Source organism: Triticum dicoccoides, chromosome 5A, assembly GCF_002162155.2.
Source record: "Triticum dicoccoides isolate Atlit2015 ecotype Zavitan chromosome 5A, WEW_v2.0, whole genome shotgun sequence".
Classification (NCBI taxonomy): Eukaryota; Viridiplantae; Streptophyta; class Magnoliopsida; order Poales; family Poaceae; genus Triticum; species Triticum dicoccoides.
Genome location: NC_041388.1, coordinates 616,951,711 through 616,979,619, shown reverse-complemented (window position 1 = coordinate 616,979,619; position 27,909 = coordinate 616,951,711). Strand labels below are relative to the sequence as shown.

The 27,909-nt window shown below is 44.5% G+C and overlaps 2 non-coding genes across 2 annotated transcripts; both read right to left on the bottom strand.

Annotated features, from left to right (window-relative positions):
* Positions 1-14,860: 14,860 nt before the first annotated feature.
* Positions 14,861-14,935, bottom strand: LOC119304476. The gene has a single exon (XR_005148297.1). It is a non-coding gene; the product is annotated as a small nucleolar RNA SNORD36 (small nucleolar RNA).
* A 192-nt stretch (positions 14,936-15,127) lies between these two features.
* Positions 15,128-15,205, bottom strand: LOC119304481. The gene has a single exon (XR_005148300.1). It is a non-coding gene; the product is annotated as a small nucleolar RNA SNORD36 (small nucleolar RNA).
* Positions 15,206-27,909: the final 12,704 nt, after the last annotated feature.

The window sequence follows — 27,909 nt, the reverse complement described above, 5'->3', positions numbered from 1 at the left end:
AAGTACATCAGCCACTCTTTGCTTGCTTCCTCGACGGGGATGCTCGTTTCTAGAATTTCTTCATCTGGTGTTGGCGTCCATTCTGCTATGAATTCTGCCAATGCTCTGCTTTGGATAGTTGAAGTACCCTCAAACTTAAGGCCAAAGCTTGACAGTTCCAGTGCCCACTCAACAATCCTGCCTGTCGCTTCTGGATTCTATAGTATCCTCTTCAGCGGAAAACGAGTGATAACTGTGATCTCATGTGCTTGGAAGTAATGGCGCAGCTTTCTCGAGGCCATGAGAAGGCCGAAAAGCAATTTCTGCACACCAGAGTACCTTGACCTAGCCCCCTGCAGAAGGGAACTGACAAAGTAAACTGGGCGCTGTACCATTCTCTTCTGTATCTCCTCGCGCGCCTGCGCAGATCCATCCTTGTCGGGACCAGAGCTTGTCGGGGAAGCCCCCTGCTTGTCGCTGGATGCGCCTGCTGTGGTTGCTGGCTCGTGATCTGCCTCCCTCTCTGTTACTAACGCAGCACTAACCACTTGATTGGTTGCCGCTATATACAGTAGCAACTTCTCTTGTGGCTTAGGTGCGACAAGTATTGGAGGGGAGGACAGGTATCTCTTCAAGTCTTGCAGCGCAGCCTCCGCTTCCGGAGTCCATTTCATTGGACCTACCTTTTTCAATAATTTGAAAAATGGCAAGGTGCGCTCAGCAGACCTAGAGATAAACCTGCTGAGAGCAGCCACGCAACCGACAAGTCTTTGTACATCCTTGACGCGCTTTGGTGCTTCAATCTGCTCAATGGCCTTGATCTTGTCGGGATTGGCTTCGATTCCCCGCTGAGACACGAAGAACCCGAGAAGCTTGCCGGAGGGGACTCCAAACACACACTTCTCGGGGTTGAGCTTGAGGCTGATCTTGCGCAGATTTGAAAAGGTCTTGTCTAAATCTTGAATCAGAGTTGCCTTGTCCTTGCTCTTGACCACTATGTCATCCATGTAGGCTTCCACATTTTTGTGTATTTGTGGCTCAAGAGCGACATGGACTACCCTTGCAAATGTTGAACCAGCATTTTTTAATCCGAAAGGCATCCGTATGAAACAGTACATGCCACATGGAGTAATGAATGCGGTCTTCTCTTCATCCTCTTCTGCCATGAAGATCTGATGGTATCCTGAGTATGCGTCAAGAAATGAAAGCAAATCACATCCGACTGTGGAGTCAACAATCTGGTCAATGCGCGGCAAAGGAAATGGGTCTTTGGGACAAGCTTTGTTAACATCGGTAAAGTCGATACAAAGTCTCCATTTCCCGTTCGCCTTGCGCACGACTACAGGATTGGCCAACCACATAGGATGGAGCACTCCTCTGACAAGGCCTGCTGCTTCCAACTTCTTGATCTTTTCTGCAATGAATTCTTGGCGCTCCACTGGTTGCTTCCTGACCTTCTGCTTGACGGGCCGCGCATGAGGACAAACGGCAAGATGGTGCTCAATTACTTTCCTGGGAACACCGGGGATGTCAGACGGTTGCCACGCAAACACGTCGACATTCGCCCGCAGGAAAGCAATGAGTGCGCTTTCTTATTTAGGGTCAAGAGTGGCACTGATGGTGAAGGTACCACTGGTGCCGTCCTCCTTAGCGGACACCTTCTTCGTCTCTGGCGGAGCTGCCATTGTCTTCTTACACTTGCCGGTGGAGCTCGATGGTGCGTCCTCGACGGCAGCGCAGCACTCCGAAGAGGTGCGCTTCCCGGAGTGGGCATCAGAACTCTTGCCAGACTTGGTCTTCTTCTTCCCCCCGAGAACTTCAATGGCAGGTGACTTGCAATCTGCTGTGGCTGCCGCTTCCCGGTAGATCTTGTCGGCGCAGATAAGAGCATCCTTCTTGTCGCCAGGGACAGAGATGACGCTTATCGGGCCTGGCATCTTCAGCATGTTGTATGCATAGTGAGAGGCTGCCATGAACTTGGCGAGTGCTGGACGGCCCAGTATCCCATTGTAAGGCAATGGAATATCGGCAACGTCAAAAGTGACCCTCTCAGTCCTGAAGTTCACCTCGCTGCCAAATGTTACTGGCAACGTGACCTTCCCCTTCGGCTTGCTCCTTCCCGGGTTGATTCCTTGGAATGCGCCGGTCTCTTCAAGCTCGCTGTCAGGGATCTGGAGTTTCTGGAGTACAGCGGAGGAGATCAGGTTCAAGCCGGCCCCGCCGTCAACTAGCATCTTAGTGACCTTGAGGTTGCGGATAGTTGGTGAAACCAACATCGGCAAGCACCCGACCGTAGTTGTGCGATCAGGGTGGTCCTCAATATCAAAGATGATAGGCGTGCTGGACCATTTCAGAAGCTTGCATGATTCGACGGGTGGTTCTGCCGCATTGACTTCCCGCACCCACTTCTTGAGTTGGCGGTGGGAAGTATGCAGAGAAGCACCGCTGTCAACGCACAAGACCTCTGTGGCTTTCTGGAACTCCTGCTCACTGGTCTCGACATCATCCATGTCTTCGTCGTCGTCGTCATCTTCATCCTTGTCGCGGCCGCGGGGAGGTCTGTCTCCTTGCTGCTGCTTGGCCTTGCCGCGGCGTCCTCCCCGGCCGGCGCGCTTCTTGCTGGATTCTCCAGCGCCTCCGTGGGCCCTCTCCTTGTCGTGTCGCTCGTATTCAGCCTTTTGCTGCTGGACAAGCTGCTCGACCTTCTTGCAGCTCTGGAGGTCATGGCCCTTGGTGCGGTGGATCTTGCAGTACTGCTTGTCGGTGCCGTCCTACTTGTCGGCGACCGCCACAGCCTGGCAGTTGGTGCATGCGGCAATCTCCTTGCCGGAGCTACCAGCCTTGGCTTTCTTGGCGCCACCTTCGTTGCCGGACTGCTCAACGACTAGCACATCTTTGCCTTTCTTCTTCCTGTTGTTCCGCCGCCGGTTTTTCTTTGCCGGGGCAGCATCCTCGCTGTCAGATCCTCCTGCTCCTGTATTCTCTCCAGGGAGTTTCCTCCCTTCCTCAGCACGTGCACACTTCTTGGCAGGGCATACAGCTCACTAACGTCTCTGATCTTGCATATAGCCATCTCCTCCCGCATCCTGCAGTTACGCATGTTCTGATGGAACGCGCTGATGACCGCGGCAGGGTGGACATCTGGGATGTTGTGCTGTACACGGCTGAATCTCTGAATGTACTTGCGCAGGGGCTCTCCTTCCTTCTGGGCGAGCAGATGAAGGTTACTCTCTTGGCCATGAGGTTTGTGGCCGCCTGTAAAGGCGCCGACAAACTGATGGCATAGGTCTGCCCAGGAGGATATAGAGTTGTCCGGCAAGTGCATGAGCCAGGACCTGACGTTGGGCTTGAGCACTAGCGGGAAGTAGTTGGCAAGGATCTTGTCGTCCCGCCCCCCGGCAGCCTGCACCGCGATGGTGTAGATGCTGAGGAACTCCGACGGATGCGACTTGCCATCGTACTTCTCTGGTACGTCTGGCTTGAAATTCTTCATGCTGGGCCACTGGACTTGCCGCAGCTCACGAGTAAACGCAGGGAAACCTACCGCGTACGGCAAGTCGCCTGGTTCCCCTGGCGCATGCATGTCGACAGAGGGCCCAGCGTGCTGGTCCGATTGACGTCGCGCTTCTCTTTGGCGCTCGATGCGAGTATGAGCGTCTTCTTGCTGTCGTTCGTGAAGAACTTGGCGCTGATCGCGACGAGCTCGTGGATCTGATGACGCGGTGGAGTCGCTGTCGAGGTGGATCCGGCGAGCCAGCGATCTTGGCCTTCGAGGCGGAGAGTGCACAGTGGTTGAACCCCCACCGGTCTTGTCGCCACCGGCTCGTGCCTGGCTGACTTGCCGCGGCTGCGACGTGCTCGGCTGCCGTTGAGTGTCGCCGTTGGCGAAGCCAATGAGACTCTGAATGGTGGCCCTCCAGTCGTCGATCTTGTCTGCCGTTGGAGGGTAGTCCAGGAGCAGTTGAGCTCGCGCCAAAGCTTCTGCTGCAGTGGCGGGTGGCGGTGGCGAACGGTGCGAGGAGCGGGACATGCTCGGACTTCTAACTATGTTAGAAGGAGCAGTGTCCCGTCCAGGCGACCGTGCCTCGCTCGTGCCAACATGTTGGCGTGCATGCTGGTCTTGAGCACTCCGAGATCCACCAGCTCGATCTTGGTCCAGTAAATGCATGGTACCGTGAGTACCATGACGCTGCCGGTCCCGCGCCTCCTGAGATGGGCGCGGTGCATGTACGGACACCGAGGTCTTGGAGTGCGCCCGGTCGTTGTGGGAGCTGGCTACGCCACCGATGGGCAGCGCATCCTTGTCCTTGGACCTGGCAGCACCGTGAGCTCCCTCGTCGACGCCCGTTCTTCCGCCGGTGTCCGCCCCATCAGCCGTTTTGCTCCGGCGGTGGTGGGTTCGGCGCGGATGGAGCAGCTGCCTCCGAAGCCTTCTTCTTCGGCGGCATGTCGATGAAGATGATGAAGATCTAGCTCGTGTGAACGCCGGATCTGGTTCACACAACCTCGACGCCCCTACCTGGCGCGCCAAAGATGCCGGGGATCTGATCCACGAGCACCTATGGGACCGGCGGACCGAGTCCCTTTCGGTTCGGCGGGGGCGAGGGTCGCACGAAGAGCGGATCGAGGCGAAACACACGAGCAGTTTACCCAGGTTCGGGCCGCACGGATGCGTAAAACCCTACTCCTGCTTTGTGGTTTGTATTGAGTTCTTGCTCGGGAGCGCGGAGTGCTACAGTACACCCCAGCGGCTAACGAGACCGAGCGTGAGTGTTCTCTCCCCCCCCTCTCTACGTTGCGCATGGGCCTCCTTTTATATGCTCAAGGGGTCACCGACAGGTGGCAACGTAGACAAGGGTAAAAATGGAAAGGTGTTGCGGTAGGTACAGCTACCTGCTACAGTGTATCATACCTAACCCTGACGGCAGGGGACAAGGGCATTAAATGCCCGTCTGCGTCGCCTAAATAGTGCAAAAAGGACCGTCAGGGACACCACCGCTTGCCACGATGGCAATCTTGTCAGCGCCGCTTGCCACCGCAGGCCGCTGGCTGCACAGCCTCCCTCCACGTACGCCTGGAAGGGTCCCAGAGCGACACGTTGGTGGATGTGCTGGAGCGCGGGCACAGAGTGGTGGCTTGCCGCGGCAAGCGCCTTGCCATGGTCGTTGTCTTGTCGAGCTTGTCGCTCACCGGGCCTTGCCGGGACGCGTGGCGCGTCACGGCAAGCTCCTTGAGATGCCTTGGTTGGCCTTCCCGGCAAGCTCCTCTTGCCGGGGTCTTGAGGTGCCTTGGTTGGCCTTCCCGGCAAGCTCCTCTTGTCGGGGTCTTGAGGTGCCTTGGTTGGCCTTCCCGGCAAGCTCCTCTTGCCGGGGTCTTGTCTCCTTGGCTTGGATACTTTGTCCTTGGATGGCTCCAAAGGAACCACGGAGGTCCTTGGCGGTCACCAGGCAAGCCTTGCCGCGGGATGCTGCGACTGCCCGTGCACAAGTTCGGGATACTAGGGTACCCCTACTCTAGTACACCGACAATCACGGACATGACAAGGAGTCTCGAAATGGTCGAGAGATAAAGATTGATATATTGGAAGCATATATTTGGACATCGGAATAGTTCCGGGTGAAATCGGGATTTTACCGGAGTGCTGGGGGGATTACCGGAACCCCCCGGGGGTTAATGGGCCTTGTTGGGCCCTAGTGGAGAGAGAGAGGGGCCGGCCAGGGCAGGGCCGAGTGCCCCTCCCCTTGAGTCCGAATAGGACATGGAAGGGGGGGCTTGCCTTTCCCCTGTCCCACTCCTTCCTTCCCCCTCCTAGTGGGACTAGGAAAGGGGAGTCCTACTCCCACTAGGAGGGGGACTCTCCTCCTGGCGCGCCCTACTAGGGCCGGCCTCCCCCCTTGCTCCTTTATATACGGGGGCAGGGAGGCACCCCGAGACACACAAGTTGATTAGCTGATCTTTTAGCCGTCTGCGGTGCCCCCCTCCACCATAATCTACCTCGGTCATATCGTAGCGGTGCTTAGGAGAAGCCCTGCATCGGTAGCATCATCATCACCATCATCACGCCGTCGTGTTGACGAAACTCTCCCTCGAAGCTCTGCTGGATCGGAGCTCGTGGGACGTCACTGAGCTGAACATGTGCTGAACTCCAAGGTGCCGTACGTTCGGTACTTGGATCGGCCGGATCGCGAAGACGTACGACTACATCAACCGCGTTCTGATAATGCTTCTGCTTACAGTCTACGAGGGTACGTGGACGACACTCTCCCCTCTCGTTGCTATGCATCACCATGATCTTGCGTGTGCGTAGGATTTTTTTTTTGAAATTATTGCATTCCCCAACAGTTACTTCATCAATGACTATACAAGTGTTTGCAAGTAGAAAAAAATGAGCTAAGGATTCTTGCGCACATTTTAGTGACCAATAATCATATTGCCAATTGTCATTTCACACTAATTTATCGGTCTATATTGATAGAAATTGAAGTTGGCTAATGTTGGCTTCATCAGATTGATATGAGTATTAGCAAAGGCAATCTGAAATCAGGTCAAACTTACAAAACGAAAAATGCAACTGATTGAGGTTGGTGTCACTAAATCACTACAAACCTTTTTCGACAATAAGTTAATCTGTCCATAATGTTAGAGTTGTCCTGGTACAAAATTGTCCATTTCTAACTCAGTCTCATAATCAACTGTCTCTTGACCATAATCAACAATTTGGTTTATGATCATCACATAGCTTTACTTAATTTGCTAATTAAAGGTAGGCTCTGACTGGCACACAAAACTTTGAAATGAGCAAAATAATCTCCTATCCAGTGATTTTCCATGGTTTATGATAGATTGCTATGAAGAATGTCGAGACCCACCACGACTTTACCTTCTCGATAGGTAAGGATGCTTGTTTTCTTTTTTCAAGCGCTTTTGGGTATTAAACATGATTTATATTTTCAGATTTGATAATGCTGGTGTTGGGACTTGTTTGAAGAGATATTCTGATCCATCATACTTCAAGGAATCATTGGATGTGATGGCAGTATGAAGACAAGACTCCGCATCTCCAAAAAGAAAGGAGATCTCACAAAATCAAGGTTCTTTTTCTCTAACTATTTACCCTAATTTTAATTACTTTTTCTCCAGGCAATGAAAGTTTGCAGTCCATGGAATCTAACAAGGATTCGCGGTTGATTTCAGGGGAGATCATGATGTCTACTACGCAACCTTCTTCTTGTAGACGTTGTTGGGCCTCGAAGTGCAGAGGTTTGTAGGACAGTAGAAAATTTCCCTCAAGTGGATGACCTAAGGTTTATCAATCCGTAGGAGGCGTAGGATGAAGATGGTATCTCTCAAGCAACCCTGGAACCAAATAACAAAGAGTCTCTTGTGTCCCCAAGACACCCAATACAATGGTAAATTGTATAGGTGCACTAGTTCGGCGAAGAGATGGTGATACGAGTGGTATATGGATGGTAGATAAAGGTTTTTGTAATCTGAAAATATAAAAACAGCAAGTTAAGTAATGATAAAAGTGAGCACAAACGGTATTGCAATGCGTTGAAACAAGGCCTAGGGTCCATACTTTCACTAGTGCAAGTCCTCTCAACAATAGTAACATAATTGGGTCATATAACTATCCCTCAACATGCAACAAAGAGTCACTCCAAAGTCACTAATAGCGGAGAACAAACGAAGAGATTATGGTATGGTACGAAACCACCTCAAAGTTATTCTTTCCAATCAATCCGTTGGGCTATTCCTATAAGTGTCACAAACAGCCCTAGAGTTCGTACTAGAATAACACCTTAAGACACAAATCAACCCAAACCCTAATGTCACCTAGATACTCCAATGTCAGCTCAATTATCCGTGGGTATGATTATACAATATGCATCACACAATCTTAGATTCATCTATTCAAACCAACACAAAGTACTTCAAAGAGTGCCCCAAAGTTTCTACCGGAGAGTCAAGACGAAAACGTGTGCCAACCCCTATGCACAGATTCCCAAGGTCACGAAACCCGCAAGTTGATCACCAAAACATACATCAAGTGGATCATAGAATACCCCATTGTCACCACAAGTATCCCACACAAGACATACATCAAGTGTTCTCAAATCCTTAAAGACTCAATCCGATAAGATAACTTCAAAGGGAAAACTCAATCCATTACAAGAGAGTAGAGGGGGAGAAACATCATAAGATCTAATTATAATAGCAAAGCTCGCGATACATCAAGATCGTACCACCTCAAGAACACGAGAGAGAGAGATCAAACACATAGCTACTGGTACATACCCTCAGCCCCGAGGGTGGACTACTCCCTCCTCATCATGGAGAGCACCGGGATCATGAAGATGCCCACCGGAGAGGGATTGCCCCCTCTGGCAGGGTGCCGGAACGGGTCTAGATTGGTTTTCGGTGGCTACGGAGGCTTCTGGCGGCGGAACTCCCGATCTATTGTGCTCCTCGAAGTTTTTAGGGTATATGGGTATATATGGGAGGAAGAAGTACGCCGGTGGACCTCCGGGCTGTCCATGAGGCAGGGGGCGCGCCCAGGGGGGTGGGCGCGCCCCCACCCACGTGGGCAGCCCGGGACTCTCCTGGTCCAACTCCGATACTCCGTGGGCTTCTTCTGGTCCAAAAATAAGTTCCGTGAAGTTTCAGGTCAATTGGACTCCGTTTGATTTTCCTTTTCTGCGATACTCTAAAACAAGGAAAAAATAGAAACTGGCACTGGGCTCTAGGTTAATAGGTTAGTCCCAGAAATCATATAAAATAACATATAAATGCATATAAAACATCCAAGGTTGATAATATAATAGCATGGAACAATCAAAAATTATAGATACGTTGGAGACGTATCAGCATCCCCAAGCTTAATTCCTGCTCGTCCTCGAGTAGGTAAATGATAAAAATAGAATTTTTGATGCGGAATGCTACCTAACATATTAATCCATGTAATCTTATTTATTGTAGCAAGAATATTCAGATCCATAAGATTCAAGACAAAAGTTTAATATTGACATAAAAGTAATAATACTTCAAGCATACTAATTAAGCAATCATGTCTTCTCAAAATAACATGGCCAAAGAAAGCTATCCCTACAAAATCATATAGTATGGGTATTCTCCATCTTCACCACACAACGTGTTTAAATCATGCACAACCCCGATGACAAGCCAAGCAATTGTTTCATACTTTTGATGTTCTCAAACTTTTTCAATCTTCACGCAATACATGAGCGTGAGCCATGGATATAACACTATATGTGGAATAGAAGGGTGGTTGTGGAGAAGACAAAATGGGAGAACATAGTCTCACATCAACTAGGCGTATCAATGGGCAATGGAGATTCCCATCAATAGATATCAATGTGAGTGAGTAGGGATTGCCATGCAACGGATGCACTAGAGCTATAAATGTATGAAAGCTCAACAAAAGGAAGTAAGTGGGTGTGCATCCAACTTGCTTGCTCATGTAGACCTAGGGCACTTGAGGAGGCCCATTGTTGGAATATACAAGCCAACTTCTATAATGAAAATTTCCCACTAGTATGTGAAAGTGACAACATAAGAGACTCTCTATCATAACGATCATGGTGCTACTTTGAAGCACAAGTGTGGAAAAAGGATAGTAGCATTGCCCCCTTTTATTTTCTCTTTTTTAGGCCTTCCTTTTTTTATTTGGCCTTTCTCTTTTTTATTTTTTATTTGGGACAATGCTCTATTAATGATGATCATCACACTTCTATTTATTTACAACTCAATGATCACAACTCGATACTAGAACAAAGTATGACTCTATATGAATGCCTCCGGCGGTGTACCGGGATAGCAATGATGCATGAGTGACATGTATGAAAGAATTATGAACGGTGGCTTTGCCACAAATACAATGTCAACTACATGATCATGCAAAGCAATATGACAATGATGGAGCGTGTCATAGTAAACGGAACGGTGGAAAGTTGCATGGCTATATATCTCGGAATGGACATGGAAATGCCATGATAGGTAGGTATGGTGGCTGTTTTGAGGAAGGTAAATGGTGGGTTTATGGTACCGGCAAAAGTTCCGCAGTATTAGAGAGGCTAGCAATGGTGGAAGGGTGAGAGTGCATATAATCCATGGACTCAACATTAGTTATAAAGAACTCACATACTTATTGCAAAAATTTATTAGTTATCGAAGCAAAGTACTACGCGCATGCTCCTAGGGGGATAGATTGGTAGGAAAAGACCATCGCTCGTCCCCGACCGCCACTCATAAGGAGGACAATCAATCAATACATCATGCTCCGACTTCTTAACATAACGGTTCACCATACGTGCATGCTACGGGAATCACAAACTTCAACACAAGCTTCTTAAATTCACAACTACTCAACTAGCATGACTCTAATATCACCATATCCATATCTCAAAACAATTATCAAGCATCAAACTTCTCTTAGTATTCAATGCATTTCATATGAAAGTTTTTATTATATCCCACTTGGATGCCCATCATATTAGGACTAAATTCATAAACAAAGCAAATTACCATGCTGTTTAGAGACTCTCAAAATGATATAAGTGAAGCATGAGAGTTCATCTATTTCTTAAAAATAAAACCACCGTTGTGCTCTAAAAGATATAAGTAAAGCACTAGAGCAAACGACAAACTACTCCAAAAGATATAAGTGAAGATCAATGAGTAGTCGAATAATTATGCAACTATATGAAGACTCTCTAACATTGAAGAATTTCAGATATTGGTATTTTATTCAAACAGCAAGCAAATCCTAACAAAATAAATTAACGCTGTAAGCAAAACACATAGCATGTGGTAAATAAAAATATAGCTCCAAGTAAAGTTACCGATGAACGAAGACGAACCCCAAGCTTAGGCTTTTAGTTGTCCTTGAATATTACCTTGGGGTGCCTTGGGCATCCCCAAGCTTAGGCTCTTGCCACTCCTTATTCCATAGTCCATCGAATCTTTACCCAAAACTTGAAAACTTCACAACATAAAACTTAACAGAAAACTCGTAAGCTACGTTAGTATAAGAAAATAAATCACCACTTAGGTACTGTTGTGAACTCATTCTTAATTGATATTGGTGTTAAACCTACTGTATTCAAACTTCTCTATGGTTTATAAACTCTTTTACTAGCCATAGATTCATTAAAATAAGCCAACAACACACGAAAACAGAATCTGTCAAAAACAGAACATACTGTAGTAATATGTAACTAACGCAAACTTCTGGAACCCCAAAAATTCTAAAATAAATTTCTGGACGTGAGGAATTTATCTATTAATCATCTGCAAAAATAATTTACTAAATATCACTCTCCAATGAAAAATGGCAGCAATTCTCATGAGCGCTAAAGTTTCTGTTTTTTACAGCAAGATCAACAAGACTTTCCCCAAGTCTTCCCAACGGTTCTACTTGGCACGAACACTAATTAAAACATAAAAACTCAATCATAAAAGAGTCTAGATAAATTATTTATTAATAAACAGGAGCAAAAAGTAAGGAACAAAAATAAAGTTGGGTTGCCTCCCAACAAGCGCTATCGTTTAACGCCCCTAGCTAGGCATGATGATTTCAATGATGCTCACATAAAGGATAAGAATTGAAACATAAAGAGAGCATCAAGAAGAATATGACTAACACATTTAAGTGTAACCCACTTCCTATGCATAGGGATTTTGTGAGCAAACAACTCATCAGAACAAGAATCAACTTGCATAGGAAGGTAAAACAAGCATAACTTCAAAATTTTAAGCACATAGAGAGGAAACTTGATATTATTGCAATTCCTACAAGCATATATTCCTCCCTCATAATAATTTCAGTAGCATCATGAATTAATTCAACAATATAACCATCACATAAATCATTCTTTTCATGATCTACAAGCATAAATTTTTTAATACTCTCTTCATAAGCAAAATTATTTTCAATCGGAATAGTGGGAGTATCATAAGAGACTCGAATACTATAAATTGTTTCCACATTAAAAGAGTAATGTTCAGAAAAAGCGTAATCATTATCATGACAAGTTTTATAAATATAATCATCACTACTTTTTATAGATGTATCATCACAATAATTATCATAAGTAGCAACTTTGTTCTCATCATAATCGATTGAAACCTCTTCCAAGATAGTGGAATCATCACTAAATAAAGTCATGACCTCTCCAAATACACTTTCATGATTATCATAATAAGATTCAACATCCTCCAAAATAGTGGGATCATTACATCCTAAAGTTGACACTCTTCCAAACCCACTTTCATCAATATAATCATCATAAGTAGGAGGCATGCTATCATCATAATAAATTTGCATATCAAAACTTGGGAGACTACAAATTTCATCTTCATTAAACATAGCTTCCCCAAGCTTGGGACTAACATTAATTGGAGCAAATATATTCTCAAAAACATCATCTTCATCAAACATAGCATCCCCAAGCCTGGACCTTTTCATATCATAAGCATAATAAATTTCATAATTAATAGTATGGATAGCACCAATAGTATAGCAATTATCATATTCTTCTAAGCAAGTGCCAAAAAGATTTTCAAGATCATAAGAAGTATCATTATCTTCCCAATCATAATCATCACAACAAGCAATAGGCATAACGATATCATCATCAAGTGCATCATCTTCCACAATTATATTTTCATGAGGCACAATAGTAATAGGAGCAGCATTATTTGGGAGAGATATCTTTTTACCTCTCTTCCTTTTTCTTTTCTTCTTCTTCACCACATCATGTGTGGGTTTAATCCTCTTTTTGGAGCTCCTTATTAATGAGATTGGTTGAATAGAAGGCTCCTCCTCATTACATGATTCATCATAAGAAATAATAGGAGAATATTGGGAAGTCTCTTCCCTTTCATTAGTATTATCTTTATCCTCTATTTGTTTTCTTTTCTTTATGTAATTGGCAATATAAGGATTTTCAATGCAATTCACCGCGCAATACATATAAATTTCTTCTAGATCAAAATTAAGAACTCTATAAAGGGAAAATTCTGGAATAACCTTAGTTATACGTTTCATTTCTTCATAACCCAAGAGCAAACTAAGTTCATTATGATGTGCAAGAGAAATCAAGTCATCACAATTTTTGGACACGATACGATCATGAAAAAATTTGCATTGGGTACTGAAATGATCATGTTCATTGCAAAGTTCATAAGTACGGCTAAGAAAATTTAAATTTTCAGCACAAACATCTAGCCTTTCTTGCAACCATTTAGTTTCTAAGTACTTATGCCTCTTGCAATATCTATCTTCCCTATTTGGTGTGTACTTGCAAACCCAATGCACTCCACAAAAATTGACATGTTTATAGACACTACAAGAAATATGTCAACTTGCGACCCTCACTATTGGTCACTGAAAGGTCATTGATTTTCATTTGTGACCTTTTTTGACCAAAAACAGATGGTCAAAAGCTGGCGGTCGTAAACTGAAATTAACGACCTTCTCTGTGAGAAGGTCGTGGAATTCCACGACCAAAACAAAAGGTCGTTGATTCCATGACCTTCTGTTTTGGTCGCTAGCTCTCTGCCCAGGCCACGTCGGATCCGACGTGGCAAAATTGCGGCCAATTGAAAAGGTCAAAAATTAGAATCGGCCCGGTCCAATTGGGTGTTTATATGGGCCGAGCCCATTAATTCACCCAATTTAGTGTGTTTTTTCTGTCAACTTTTGTTAGCTTCATGGGCCAAGCCCAACATCGCAGCCTTTTTATATTCAGAATTCAGCCTTTTTATATTCTAGGTCATAGCCTTTTAATATTCAATTTCTTATCATTTTCGCTCTTCTCTAGCGTGTTTTTTCCATTAAATAAATAGCTCCAGTCCAACTTTGTTTGGGCCATGGCCAATTCAGGCCCAATACTATTTTCCATATGAAGTAGCATGTACAGAATTTTCATAATCTTCATGTCATTTAAAGCAGCATGTACATAGAGAATACAACATTTAATTACACATGAATACATCATCTACACAATTTGCCTTAACTTACTACTACATCACATTGTTCCAACTCGTATTAGCACATCTCATGTGCTCCAGATGCAACAACTTGCCTTCCTATAAGAACACTCCAGTTCTATCTAATCACCCCCATTCACATGCAACATAAGAAGCTAGTGTAGAACGCCCTCTTAACCACATCCGCAGCAGCATAAACTGGTGGAGCGAGAAGCTTTAGCAAGGAGGCATAGGCTCCACCCTTGCGTCCGGTGGCACCTGCGGGGAGGGAGAGAGACTGAGAAGCAAGCAAATAGAACACTGAAGTTCAGGGAAACCAAGATCATGCAAGCAAATAAAACAACTAGTAAAAAGAAAATTAGTTGCTCACAGCAAAAGGTGGATAAATCAGTTGTCATCTCATAGCAAAAGGTGGATATATCAGTTTCCATCTCACGGCAAAAGGCAAATTAGCTATGCAAGGGATAGGACAGAAAATGTATTTAAAGACCACAATACAATGGCTCAATGCCTGAAGCTTTTTTGCTTACGATAGGAGATTATACAAAAAAGAATACAAGATGCCTCTGAACAGGAGCAGAGCAGGTATAGAGCACCTATGTTAATGTCGCCCATACAATTTATTTAACTCTTAGGTTCATATTAAATTCAAATAATCTGGGACGGTTCAACAAACTACAACACAGCACAGCAAAAGTACAACATATGCTGGTAATCATATGAATCGTCATCTGCTATAGTACAACATATGCTGGTAAACAGAGTACAACATATGATAGAGCACCTATGTTGACACTCTGTTTACTTTCAAATCATCATAAGAAACTACAGCACAACAAGAGTAGCAGATGACTAGTTTGTGATGGGCTGAGTATCAGGTTTAAAAAGCTCGATTTTCAAACATCAAATGTATCAGAATAATCATATGAATCATCATTTGCTCAGCCCATATACCAAGTGCAACTACTTCATCATTCTAGGTAAATTAAGATGTTAAATGACTAAAAGTAGTAGTATGCTACAATCATATGGTACTGGTTAAAAAATGTGACCAGAGGACTACACTTGAACACATCACTTGCAATGCCTACTGGAAGGAGCAAGTGTATAGAAGAAAACAAACATTAGATAGGCTGGCCATCACTCTTAAAAACCTCGATTTTGTATTCCTCAAAGAGAATCTCAGGAATATGTTGTTGTAGCATCATCTGACTAGCCAATCCATCATTAACACATGTGCACACACAAAGCAGAGAACAATTTGAAATCAAATGCAAGAATTGCTGCAGCACATACAACTAGCATGTTACAGTTTGTGGGTGATGGTGAAAATGCATGTCAAGTGCATAAATCACAAAGGGGTGTGTACAATACACACCATCTTTGTCAACAAGCAAAACAGACAGGAATAGAGCATGTCAACTACTGTAAAGCACAATCACTAGCATGGTGGTGAGCCATTCTTCTTGCAGGTGCTAGACGCCCCGCCTTGTAGCGTGAGTGGAGGTAGCACGCAATCTGCACCAACAAAGCACCAAAAACAACGTCAATCCCCTGCCTCACAGTCTCATAGACAGCCAAACCCTCTTAATCCTAAAAACAAAAAAGGCGTCAGCACCACCGAGGAGGAGGACGCACCGAGATGAAGGTGAACTTCTGGGGTGGCATGCCGACGCCGATCTCCCTGAAGTACTGTCCATTCATGTAGTTCTTGAGCGACACGATGTCGCCCTCCTCAAAGCAGAGGGTGCCGGCTACGCCGCCGCCGAGGAGGAGGTGCTGCTGTGCCTCATCGCCACCGGAGAGGCGCGTGGCGACGTGTATGTTCTGGTTGACGGGGCGCTTCTTGACCCGCTTTCAATTCAATAGATTCTGCACAATTGAAATCAACAGCATGAGACAACATATTAAGCCATAATCTTAAAATCCAAATTTCACATGAACTAACGGGAAGGACAACCACATGGCAACAACAATTTGAAAAGGGAATCAAGTAATGCTGAAATATAATACCAACTTAGAAAGCATCAGAAATAAGCAACATGATAAGTGGTAGTTCTAAAGTATAGAAAGATGTCAAAGTGACGGATACATTATCTACTTATTGGCAACACTCTGCCAGTGCCATGACGTGTGCACAGGAAAACAGTTCTTTTCACCAAATAACCCAGCAATAAAGAAACTAGGGATGTACAATAAGTCAATCTAACTAAAAAATAAACCCAATTGATAGCCCCACAAGCCCGTAACTACAGATGACTAGACAATGCGATCCCTTGCATTTAGCAAGAACATGACGCACAGCATTGACAACTGAACTGTTTCTGTTGGATCTGAATTTGCTGAATTATCGAACGGCCTAAGAATATTTCAGTTTAGTAAACTGTTATGTAGTTTCTTGGCTGTAGATAGATGGAGTAATGGACAATGTTAGTGACAGGATCATGGATTCCCTAGTAACAAGCATGCTGATGTGGTCTAGTTAAGTCACCATCTCAACTAGACATATATCGAGCATGCTGATGGGGTTCTCATATCTCAATCTGGACATATATCGAGCATATCTCATTCGGCGGATAGTAACATAGGACGCAGAGAAAAAGGTGAGTAACCAAAGCAGATTATGGACAATTTCGATAATCGCAAGCAGCGACTAGTAAGAAAAAAAGTTTATGCAACTAACAAGTGTCATTGGCTGATTATCTATCTGCATAATCGGCTTCAGTAAGCCCAAAGTAATCAATTCCGACTGAAGCAGCATGATGATCTATCTTTATAGGATCTATAACTACTTCAGATCTTTGCATATAGAACTTCCAAGCCTTATGAAACAGACAACTTCGGCAATGCATCCAAGCTGTTTGGTAGCAAACCACTTATGCCCAAACCGTCGGTTCCACTCAAAAGACTAGAGTAAAATGAATCATCATTGGTGGTGGATTCAGGCTGAAACTAAACCATATATAAAAACCCTATCAACAATTACATGGAAAAGAAAGCAAAGCAAAGCATCTCAAAGATATCAATGTTTGTCCATTATAAGGCCCTAAATCTAAATGGTACTAGCGACGACACGTCAGGCTTCACATTATCATTATTGCCCAAGCCTGGTAGTATCTGAGGGGGCCTTGGTTCCTCTTTCCTGCCGTCGGTAGAGCACTCCACAAGGAAAAGGCTGCTGATAAGCGACAGTGCAACACATACCTCCGTGTTGGGTGAAAAACACAGCACTAGTAGAGCAAGGGAACATCAGCAGCTACCTGGTAGCCAGTGTTGCTGGTCGCCATCTGTACCGGATTCAGCAATTGCACCAAGGATAGTTGAGGTAATAGCACTACTGTTGCCAGGACCAGAAGAGGACATCCATGGCGCGCTAATGCGGAGAAGGAGCAACTATGGAGGCCGTCGGCGTCGTCCTGGCCGCTGGCAGACTGTGGGCGCACCTGGAGCTCGTGCATGAGGGCGCCGCATGCCGTCTCCATCTGCAGGAGTTGGTCGTTGGGGGGACGGTCGCCGCACATCCCATCCACGGCGACGACGCCGCGACCTGCGAGGGGACCGAATTGGGGGGAATTAATTAGGGCCATCTACGGCTTTGGGTTGTACGACAAACATGCTCACTCACCAGTGTGCGGCGACTCGGCGGGGTGGAGGAGCAGTTGACGGGGGCGGGCGGTGCGATTGGTGTGGGGATGGGGATGGGTGCGATGGAGGAGGAGGAGGCTTGATTTGGGCATGGCGTTGTGGCTGGGTGGGGTGGGGAATCACCGCGGCCCGATCTCCGCCCGCTCCGACGAGATCGAGGGGAGGATCGGTGGAGCTGGCGGGGAGGAAGGGGACGGGATCGAGAGGAGCTAGGGTTTGTGTGGGTGAGGAAGGGAGGGGATCGGGGAACGAGGGAAAGAAAGGAGGCGGGGGGTGGATGGAAATTGACCTGGAGGACATAGCTAGGGTTTCAGGGTTGGTGTGGATGGGTCGAGGACAGCCGTTGGATCCCCGAGCATCCGACGGTGTTAGATGCACGATCCGCGTGATATGTCCACAAACCAATCAGAATGCAGTACGATGTTATGACCATCTAAATTGGTTGTAGTTGACTTAAAATAATGTGTTAAAATCATTTAAGCTACTTTATGATCTAAGAAATTCTATAAAAAATGGAAAACCTTCTCATTGTGTCACCAAAATGTGAACAAGTTTTCAGAAAAAATAACAACATGGAATAAGATAAATATCTTTAAAAAGGTGTCGTCGAAAATGAGTTTTTTTGCAAAAAAAGCATTTTCCCTTTTTCGAGTGCCCAAAATGAGTTTTTTTGTGCAGGACCTACAATATATTTATTGCAAAATTGGATGAAATCGATTTTATAAACTATTAGGCCATATTTAATGCACAAATGACCAAATAGTTGGGTGTCAAAAAATTTTATCCACCTCTGGTAAAAAGACAAATTTCCGCTGATCCAGCTGGAAGCGGATCAAAAATTTGAACTACAACTGCCTCATAGTTTAATCTTTATTTTCTCCCAAAAATCATTTCTAGGTACATAAGTATCTATTTAATTAGAGAAACACCAAAAGTTTTCCAAGATTCAACCACTAGCTAGGAATGGTCATGCCCGCCGTTTTGACCGCATTTTGAAATAGACATGAAAAAAATCAAAAAAACAAAAAATTAGGAAACCTTCGCATTGTGTCATTATATGTGATCATGTTACCAGGAAAAATGATAAAATTGTAATACGGTAATTATTTTTAAAAAGTGTTCCCAGAAACGAGCTATCATGTGTGGAGATCAATGGCTTTCAAGCCAAATGATCAATCTTATGGCCACATTCATGGCATAGTTTGTTCAAATAATCTCATATTGTGCACAAGGGTGCATCTTGGGATGACAAACAATGTTAACTAAGGGAGTTTTCATTTTCTTTTCACGGAAAATTCATTTTCCATTTTTCGAGTGCCCGAAATGAGGTTTTTTTGTGAAGTAACTACCAAATAAATGTTGTAAAAATGGACCAAATCATTTTTACAAAATACTAGGACATGTTTAATGCACAATTGACACAATGGTTGGGTGTCAAAAGCCTTGATCCACCTCTGGTGAAAAAGACAAATTTCCGCCGATTCAGGAGGAAGCGGGTCAAATTTGAACTGTAGCTCCCTCGTAGTTTGCTCTTTATATTTCCAAGAATCATTTCTTGGTACATAAGTATCTATTTAATCATAGAAACATCAAAAGGTTTCCATGATTCAACAACTACCTAGGAACGGTCAAGCCCGCCGTTCTGACCGCATTTTGAAACGGGTATAAAAAGTTCAAGAAAATCAAAAAATTGGAAAACCTTCGCATTGTGTCATCATATGTGACCAAGTTTCTAGGAAAAATAATAAATTTGTAATAAGGCAATTATTTTTTAAAAAAAGTGTTCTTAGAAACGAGCTATCATGCATGAAGATTCATGGCTTTCAAGCCAAATGATCAATCTTATGGCCACATTCATGGCATAGTTTGTTCAAATGATCTCATATTGTGCACAAGGGTACATCTTGGAATTCCAAACAATGTTGCCTAAGGGAGTTTTCATTTTCTTCGCACGGAAAATTCATTTTCCATTTTTCGAGTGCCTAAAATGAGGTTTTTTTATGAAGGAACTACCAAATAATTGTTGCAAAAATGGACCAAATCAATTTTATAAAATACTATGCCATGTTTAATGCACAATTGACCCTATGGTTGGGTGTCAAAAGCCTTGATCCACCTCCGGTGAAGAAGACAAAATTCCGCCGATTCAAGAGGAAGCGGGTCAAATTTGAACTGTAGATGCCTCATAGTTTGCTATTTATTTTTTCCAAAAATCATTTCTAGGTACATAAGTATATATTTAATCATAGAAATATCAAAAAATTTCCAAGATTCAACCACTAGCTAGGAACGGTCAAGCCCGCCATTTTGAACGTATTTTGAAACACGCATAAAAAATTCAAAAAAATCAAAAAATTGGAAAACCTTCGCATTGTGTCATTATATGTGACCAAGTTTCCAGGAAAAATAATAAACTTGTAATACGGCAATTATTTAAAAAAAAGTGTTCTCAGAAACGAGCTATCATGCGTGAAGATTCATGGCTTTCAAGCCAAATGATCAATCTTATGGCCACATTCATGGCATAGTTTGTTCAAATGATCTCATATTGTGCAAAAGGGTACATCTTGGAATTCCAAACAATGTTGTCTAAGGGAGTTTTCATTTTCTTTGCATGGAAAATTCATTTTCCATTGTTCGAGTGCCTGAAATGAGGTTTTTTTGTGAAGGAACTACCAAATAATTGTTGCAAAAATGGACCAAATCAATTTTATAAAATACTATGCCATGTTTAATGCACAATTGACGCAATGGTTGGGTGTCAAAAGCCTTGATCCACCTCTGGTGAAAAAGACAAATTTCCGCCGATTCAGTAGGAAGCGGGTCAAATTTGAACTGTAGCTGCCTCATAGTTTGCTATTTATTTTTTTCCAAAAATCATTTCTAGGTACATAAGTATCTATTTAATCAGAGAAACATCAAAAAATTTCCAAGATTCAACCACTAGCTAGGAACGATCAAGCCCGCCTGAGGGAGTCCTAGATTAGGGGGTATCCGGACAGCCGGATTATATCGTTTGGCCGGACTGTTGGACTATGAAGATACAAGATTGAAGACTTCGTCCCGTGTTCGGATGGGACTCTCCTTGGCGTGGAAGGCAAACTTGGCAATACGGATATGTAGATCTCTTTCCTTGTAACCGACTCTGTGTAACCCTAGCCCTCTCCGGTGTCTATATAAACCGGAGGGTTTTAGTCCGTAGGACAACATACAATCATACCATAGGCTAGCCTCTAGGGTTTAGCCTCTCTGATCTCGTGGTAGATCAACTCTTGTACTACTCATATTATCAAGAACAATCAAGCAGGACGTAGGGTATTACCTCCATCAAGAGGGCCCGAACCTGGGTAAACATCGTGTCCCATGCCTCCTGTTACCATCCGCCTTAGATGCACAGTTCGGGACCCCCTACCCGAGATCCGCCGGTTTTGACACCGACATTGGTGCTTTCATTGAGAGTTCCTCTGTGTCATCATCATTAGGCTTGATGGCTCCTTCAATCATCGATAGCGATGCAGTCCAGGATGAGACTTTTCCCCCGGACAGATCTTTGTATTCGGCGGCTTCGCAGTGCGGGCCAACTCGCTTGGCCATCTGGAGCAGATCGAGAGTTACGCCCCTGGCCACCAGGTCAGGTTTGGAAGCTTAAACTACATGGCCGACATTCGCGGAGACTTGATCTTCGATGTATTCGAGCCCCTGCCGAGTGCGCCGCACGGTCACAATGAGCATGATTTAGCTCTACCATCGGACAGTGTTCAGGAGACCGCACCGGCAACCGCTCCGACCCTCAACTCGGAGCCAATTGCGCCAACCATGGACGGGTGGATAGACCCCGCCACGGAGGCCGCATTCTTAGTGGCGATCGAGCCGAGTATCAACCTTACCCTTCATGAGAGCCGTGACGCCAAACTACCGGATTCTTCCCCGGCTACGGACTCCGAACCTCCTGCGCCCGTGCCCATTGAATCTGACTAGGCGCCGATCATGGAGTTCACCTCCGCGGATATCTTTCAGTACTCGCCCTTCGGCGACATACTGAACTCATTAAGGTCTCTCTCCTTGTCAGGAGAGTCCTAGCCGAACTTGTTGGGTAACGTAGCAGAAATTCAAAATTTTCCTACGTGTCACCAAGATCTATCTATGGAGAAACCAGCAACGAGGGGAAGGATATTGCATCTAAATACCCTTGTAGATCGCTATGCGGAAGCGTTCAAGAGAACGGGGTTGAAGGAGTCGTACTCGTCGTGATCCAAATCACCGGAGATCCTAGTGCCGAACGGACGGCACCTCCGCGTTCAACACACGTACAGCCCGACGACGTCTCCCATGCCTTGATCCAGCAAGGAGAGAGGGAGAGGTTGAGGAAGACTCCATCCAGCAGCAGCACAACGGCGTGGTGGTGATGGAGGAGCGTGGCTATCCCGCAGGGCTTCGCCAAGCACCGCGGGAGAGGAGGAAGGAGAGATGTAGGGCTGCGTCATATAGATGAGAGGAACTCGCGTGTTATGAGCAGCCCAAACCTCAACTATATATAGGGGAAGGGGAGGGGCTGCGCCCCCTTTAGGGTTTCCACCCCTAGGGGTGGCGGCCAGCCTAGATCCCATCTAAGGGGGGCGGCCAAGGGGGAGGGGGGAGGGAGGTGCACCAGGATGGGCCTTAGGGCCCATCTGCCCAAGGGTTTGCCCCCTTCTCCTCTCCCTTACGCCTTTGGGCCCTTGTGGGGGGCGCACTAGCCCACCTAGGGCTGGTCCCCTTCCACACTTGGCCCATGAAACCCTCCGGGGCTGGTGGCCCCACTTGGTGGACCCCCGGGACCCTCCCGGTGGTCCCGGTACGTTACCGATAAACCCCAAAACTTTTCCGGTGACCAAAACAGGACTTCCCATATATAAATCTTTACCTCCGGACCATTCCGGAACTCCTCGTGACGTCCGGGATCTCATCCGGGACTCCAAACAACATTCGGTAACCACATACAAACTTCCTTTACAACCCTAGCATCATCGAACCTTAAGTGTGTAGACCCTACGGGTTCGGGAACCATGCAGACATGACCGAGACGTTCTCCGGTCAATAACCAATAGCGGGATCTGGATACCCATGTTGGTTCGCACATGTTCCATGGTGATCTCATCGGATGAACCACGATGTCGAGGATTCGATCAATCCCGTATACAATTCCCTTTGTCTAGCGGTATTGTACTTGCCCGAGATTCGACCGTCGGTATCCCGATACCTTGTTCAATCTCGTTACCGGCAAGTCTCTTTACTCGTTCCATAACACATCATCCCGTGATCAACTCCTTGATCACATTGTGCACATTATGATGATGTCCTACCGAGTGGGCCCAGAGATACCTCTCCGTCACACGGAGTGACAAATCCCAGTCTCGATTCGTGCCAACCCAACAGACACTTTCGGAGATACCTGTAGTGTACCTTTATAGTCACCCAGTTACGTTGTGACGTTTGGCACACCCAAAGTATTCCTACGGTATCCGGGAGTTGCACAATCTCATGGTCTAAGGAAATGATACTTGACATTAGAAAAGCTTTAGCATACGAACTACACGATCTTGTGCTATGCTTAGGATTGGGTCTTGTCCATCACATCATTCTCCTAATGATGTGATCCTGTTATCAACGACATCCAATGTCCATGGTCAGGAAACCGTAACCATCTATTGATCAACGAGCTAGTCAACTAGAGGCTTACTAGGGACATGGTGTTGTCTATGTTTCCACACATGTATCTGAGTTTCCTATCAATACAATTCTAGCATGGATAATAAACGATTATCATGAACAAGGAAATATAATAATAACCAATTTATTATTGCCTCTAGGGCATATTTCCAACAGTCTCCCACTTGCACTAGAGTCAATAATCCAGTTCACATCGATATGTGATTAACACTCAAGGTCACATCCCCATGTGACTAACACCCAAAGAGTTCTGGGTTTGATCATGTTATGCTTGTGAGAGAGGTTATAGTCAACGGGTCTGCAACATTCAGATCTGTATGTACTTCGCAAATTTCTATGTCATCTTGTAGATGCAACTTCTACGCTACATCTGGAGCCACTTCAAATAACTGTTCTACTTGGAGCTATTCTAAATTGTTGCTCCATTATACGTATCCGATATCTCTACTCAGAGCTATCCGGATAGGTGTTAAGCTTGCATCGATATAACCCTTTACGACGAACTCTTTTACCACCTCCATAATCGAGAAAATTCCTTAGTCCACTAGTTACTAAGGATAACTTTGACCGCTGTCCTGTGATCCATTCTTGGATCACTCTTGTACCCCTTGACTGACTCAAGGCAAGGCACACTTCAGGTGCGGTACACAGCATAGCATACTGTAGAGCCTACATCTAAAGCATAGGGGACGACCTTCGTCCTTTCTCTCTATTCTGCCGTGGTCGAGCTCTAAGTCTTAACTTCATACCTTACAACTCAGGTAAGAACTCCTTCTTTGACTGATCCATCTTGAACACCTTCAAGATCATGTCAAGGTATGTGCTCATTTGAAAGTACCATTAAGCGTTTTGATCTATCCTTATAGATCTTGATGCTCAATGTTCAAGTAGCTTAATCCAGGCTTTCCATTGAAAAACACTTTTCAAATAACTCTGCATGCTTTCCAGAAATTCTACATCATTTCTGATCCATAATATGTCAACAACATATACTCATCAGAAATTCTATAGTGCTCCCACTCACTTCTTTGGAAATACAAGTTTCTCATAAACTTTGTATAAACCCAAAATCTTTGATCATCTCATCAAAGAATACATTCCAACTCCGAGATGCTTACTCCAGTCCGTAGAAGGATTGCTAGAGCTTTGCATACTTATTAGCATCTTTCAGGATTGACAAAACCTTCTGGTTGTATCACATACAACCTTTCGTCGAGGAAACAATGTTTTGACATCCTATCTGCAAGATTTCATAAATAATGCAGTAATCGCTAATATAATTCCAACAGACTCTTAGCATCGCTACGAGTGAGAAAGTCTCACCGTAGTCAACTCCTTGAACTTGTCGGGAAACTTCTTAACGACAAGTCGAGCTTTCTTAATGGTGACATTTACCATCATTGTCCGTCTTCCTTTTAAAATCCATCTGTACTCAACAGCCTTACAACCATCGAGCTGTTCTGCCAAAGTCTACACTTTGTTTTCATACATGGATCCTCTCTCGGATTTTATGGCCTCGAGTCATTTATCGGAATCCGGGCCCACCATCGCTTCTCCATAACTCGTAGGTTCATTATTGTCTAGCAACATGACTTTCAAGATAGGATTACGTACCACTCTGAAGTAGTACGCATCCTTGTCATCCTACGAGGTTTGGGAGTGACTTGATCCGAAGTCTCATGATCAATATCATAAGCTCCCACTTCAATTGGTGTAGGTGCCACAGGAACAACTCTTTGTGCCCTGCTATACACTAGTTGAAGTGACGGTTCAATAACCTCATCAAGTCTCCACCATCCTCCCACTCAATTCTTTCGTGAGAAACTTTTCCTCGAGAAAGGACCCAATTCTAGAAACAATCCCTTATTGCTTTCGGATCTGAGACAGGAGGTATACCCAACTTTTTTGGGTGTCCTATGAAAATGCATTTATCCGCTTTGGGTTCGAGCTTATCGGCCTGAAACTTTTTTCACATAAGCGTCGCAGCCCCAAACTTTTAAGAAATGACAGCTTAGGTTTCTCTAAACCATAGTTCATACGGTGTCATCTCATCGGAATTACGTGGTGCCCTTTTAAAGTGAATGTGGTTGTCTCTAATGCCTAACCCATAAACTATCGTGGTAATTCGATAAGAGACATCATGGTATCCATCATATCCAATAGGGTGCAGTTATGATGTTAGGACACACCATCACACTATGGTGTTCCAGGCTGTATTAGTTGTGAAACAATTTCCACAATGTCTTAATTCTGTGCCAAACTCGTAATTCAGATATTCATCTCTATGATCATATCATAGATCTTTTATCCTCTTGTCACGACGATCTTTCAACTTCACACTGAAATTACTTGAACCTTTCAATAATTCAGACTCGTGATTCATCAAGTAAATATACTCAACATCTACTCAAATCATCTGTGAAGTAAGAACATAACGATATCCACTACATGCCTCAGCACTCATTGGACTGCACACATCAAAATGTATTACTTCCAACAAGTTGCTTGCTAGTTCCATTTTACTGAAAACGAGGCTTTCAGTCATCTTGCCCATGTGGTATGATTTGCATGTCTCAAGTGATTCAAAATCAAGTGAGCCCAAACAATCCATCTGTATAGAGTTTCTTCATGCATATCTACCAACAAACATGGTTTGCATGTCTCAATCCTTTCAAAAATGAGTGAGTCCAAAGATCCATCAACATGGAGCTTCTTCATGCGTTTTATACCGATATGACTTACATGGTAGTGCCACAAGTAGGTGGTACTATCATTACTATCTTTTGGCATGAACATGTGTATCACTACGATCGAGATTCAACAAACAATTCATTTCAGGTGTAAGACCATTGAAGGTATTATTCAAATAAACAGAGTAACCATTATTCTCCTTAAATGAATAACCGTATTGCGATAGACATAATCCAATCATGTCTATGCTCAACGCAAGCACCAATCTCGATGGTAGAGGGAGCGTACGATATTTGATCAACCTTGGAAATACTTCCAACACATATCGTCATCTCAAGTTTCAGCTAGTCTCCGTTTATTCTGTAGCTTTTATTTCGAGTTACTAACAATTAGCAACCGAACCGGTATCTAATACCCTGGTGCTACTAGGAGTACTAGTAAAGTACACATTAACATAATGTATATCCAATATACTTCTATCGACCTTGCCAGCCTTCTTATCTACCAAGTATCTAGGGTAATTCTGCTCTAGTGGTTGTTCCCTTTATTACAGAAGCACTTAGTCTCGGGTTTGGGTTCAACCTTGGGTTTCTTCACTAGAGCAGCAGCTGAATTGCCGTTTCGTGAAGTATCCCTTCGTGCCCTTGCCCTACTTGAAACTAGTGGTTTCACCAACCATCAACAATTGATGCTCCTTCTTGATTTCTACTTTTGTGGTGTCAAACATCGCGAATATCTCAAGGATCATCATATATGTCCCTGATGTATTATAGTTCATCACGAAGCTCTAGCAGCTTGGTGGCAATGACTTTGGAGAAACATCACTAACTCATCTGGAAGATCAACTCCCACTTGATTCAAATGATTGTTGTACTCAGACAGTCTGAGCACAAGCTCAACAATTGAGCTTTTCTCCCTTAGTTTGCAGGCTAAGAAAAATCGTCGGAGGTCTTATACCTCTTGACATGGGCACGAGCCTGAAATCCCAATTTCAGCCCTCAAAACATCTCATATGTTTCGCGATGTTTCAAAACCGTCTTCGGTGCCTCAATTCTAAACCGTTTAACTGAACTATCACGTAGTTATCAAAATGTGTATGTCAGATGTTCGCAACATCCACAGACAACGTTCGAGGTTCAGCACACTGAGCGGTGCATTAAGGACATAAGCCTTCTATGAAGCAATGAGGACAATCCTCAGTTTACGGACCTAGTCCGCATAATTGCTATTATCAACTTTCAACTAAATTTTCTCTAGGAACATAACTAAACAGTAGAACTGAAGCGCGAGCTACGACATAATTTGTGAAGACCTTTTGACTATGTTCAGGATAATTAAGTTCATCTTATGAACTCCCACTCAGATAGACATCCCTCTAGTCATCTAAGTGATTACATGATCCGAGTCAACTAGGCCGTGTCCGATCATCACGTGAGACGGACTAGTCAACGTCGGTGAACATCTTCATGTTGATCGTACCTTCTATACGACTCATGCTCGACCTTTCAGTCTTCTGTGTTCCGAGGCCATGTCTATACACATGCTAGGCTCGTCAAGTCAACCTAAGTGTTTCGCGTGTGTAAATCTGTCTTACACCCGTTGTATGTGAACGTTAGAATCTATCACACCCGATCATCACGTGGTGCTTCGAAACAACGAACTGTCGCAACGGTGCACAGTTAGGGGGAACACTTTCTTGAAATTTTAATGAGGGATCATCTTATTTACTACTGTCGTTCTAAGCAAATAAGATGTATAAACATTATAAACATCACATGCAATCAAATAGTGACATGATATGGCCAATATCATATTGCTCCTTTTGATCTCCATCTTCGGGGCTCCATGATCATCATCGTCACCGGCATGACA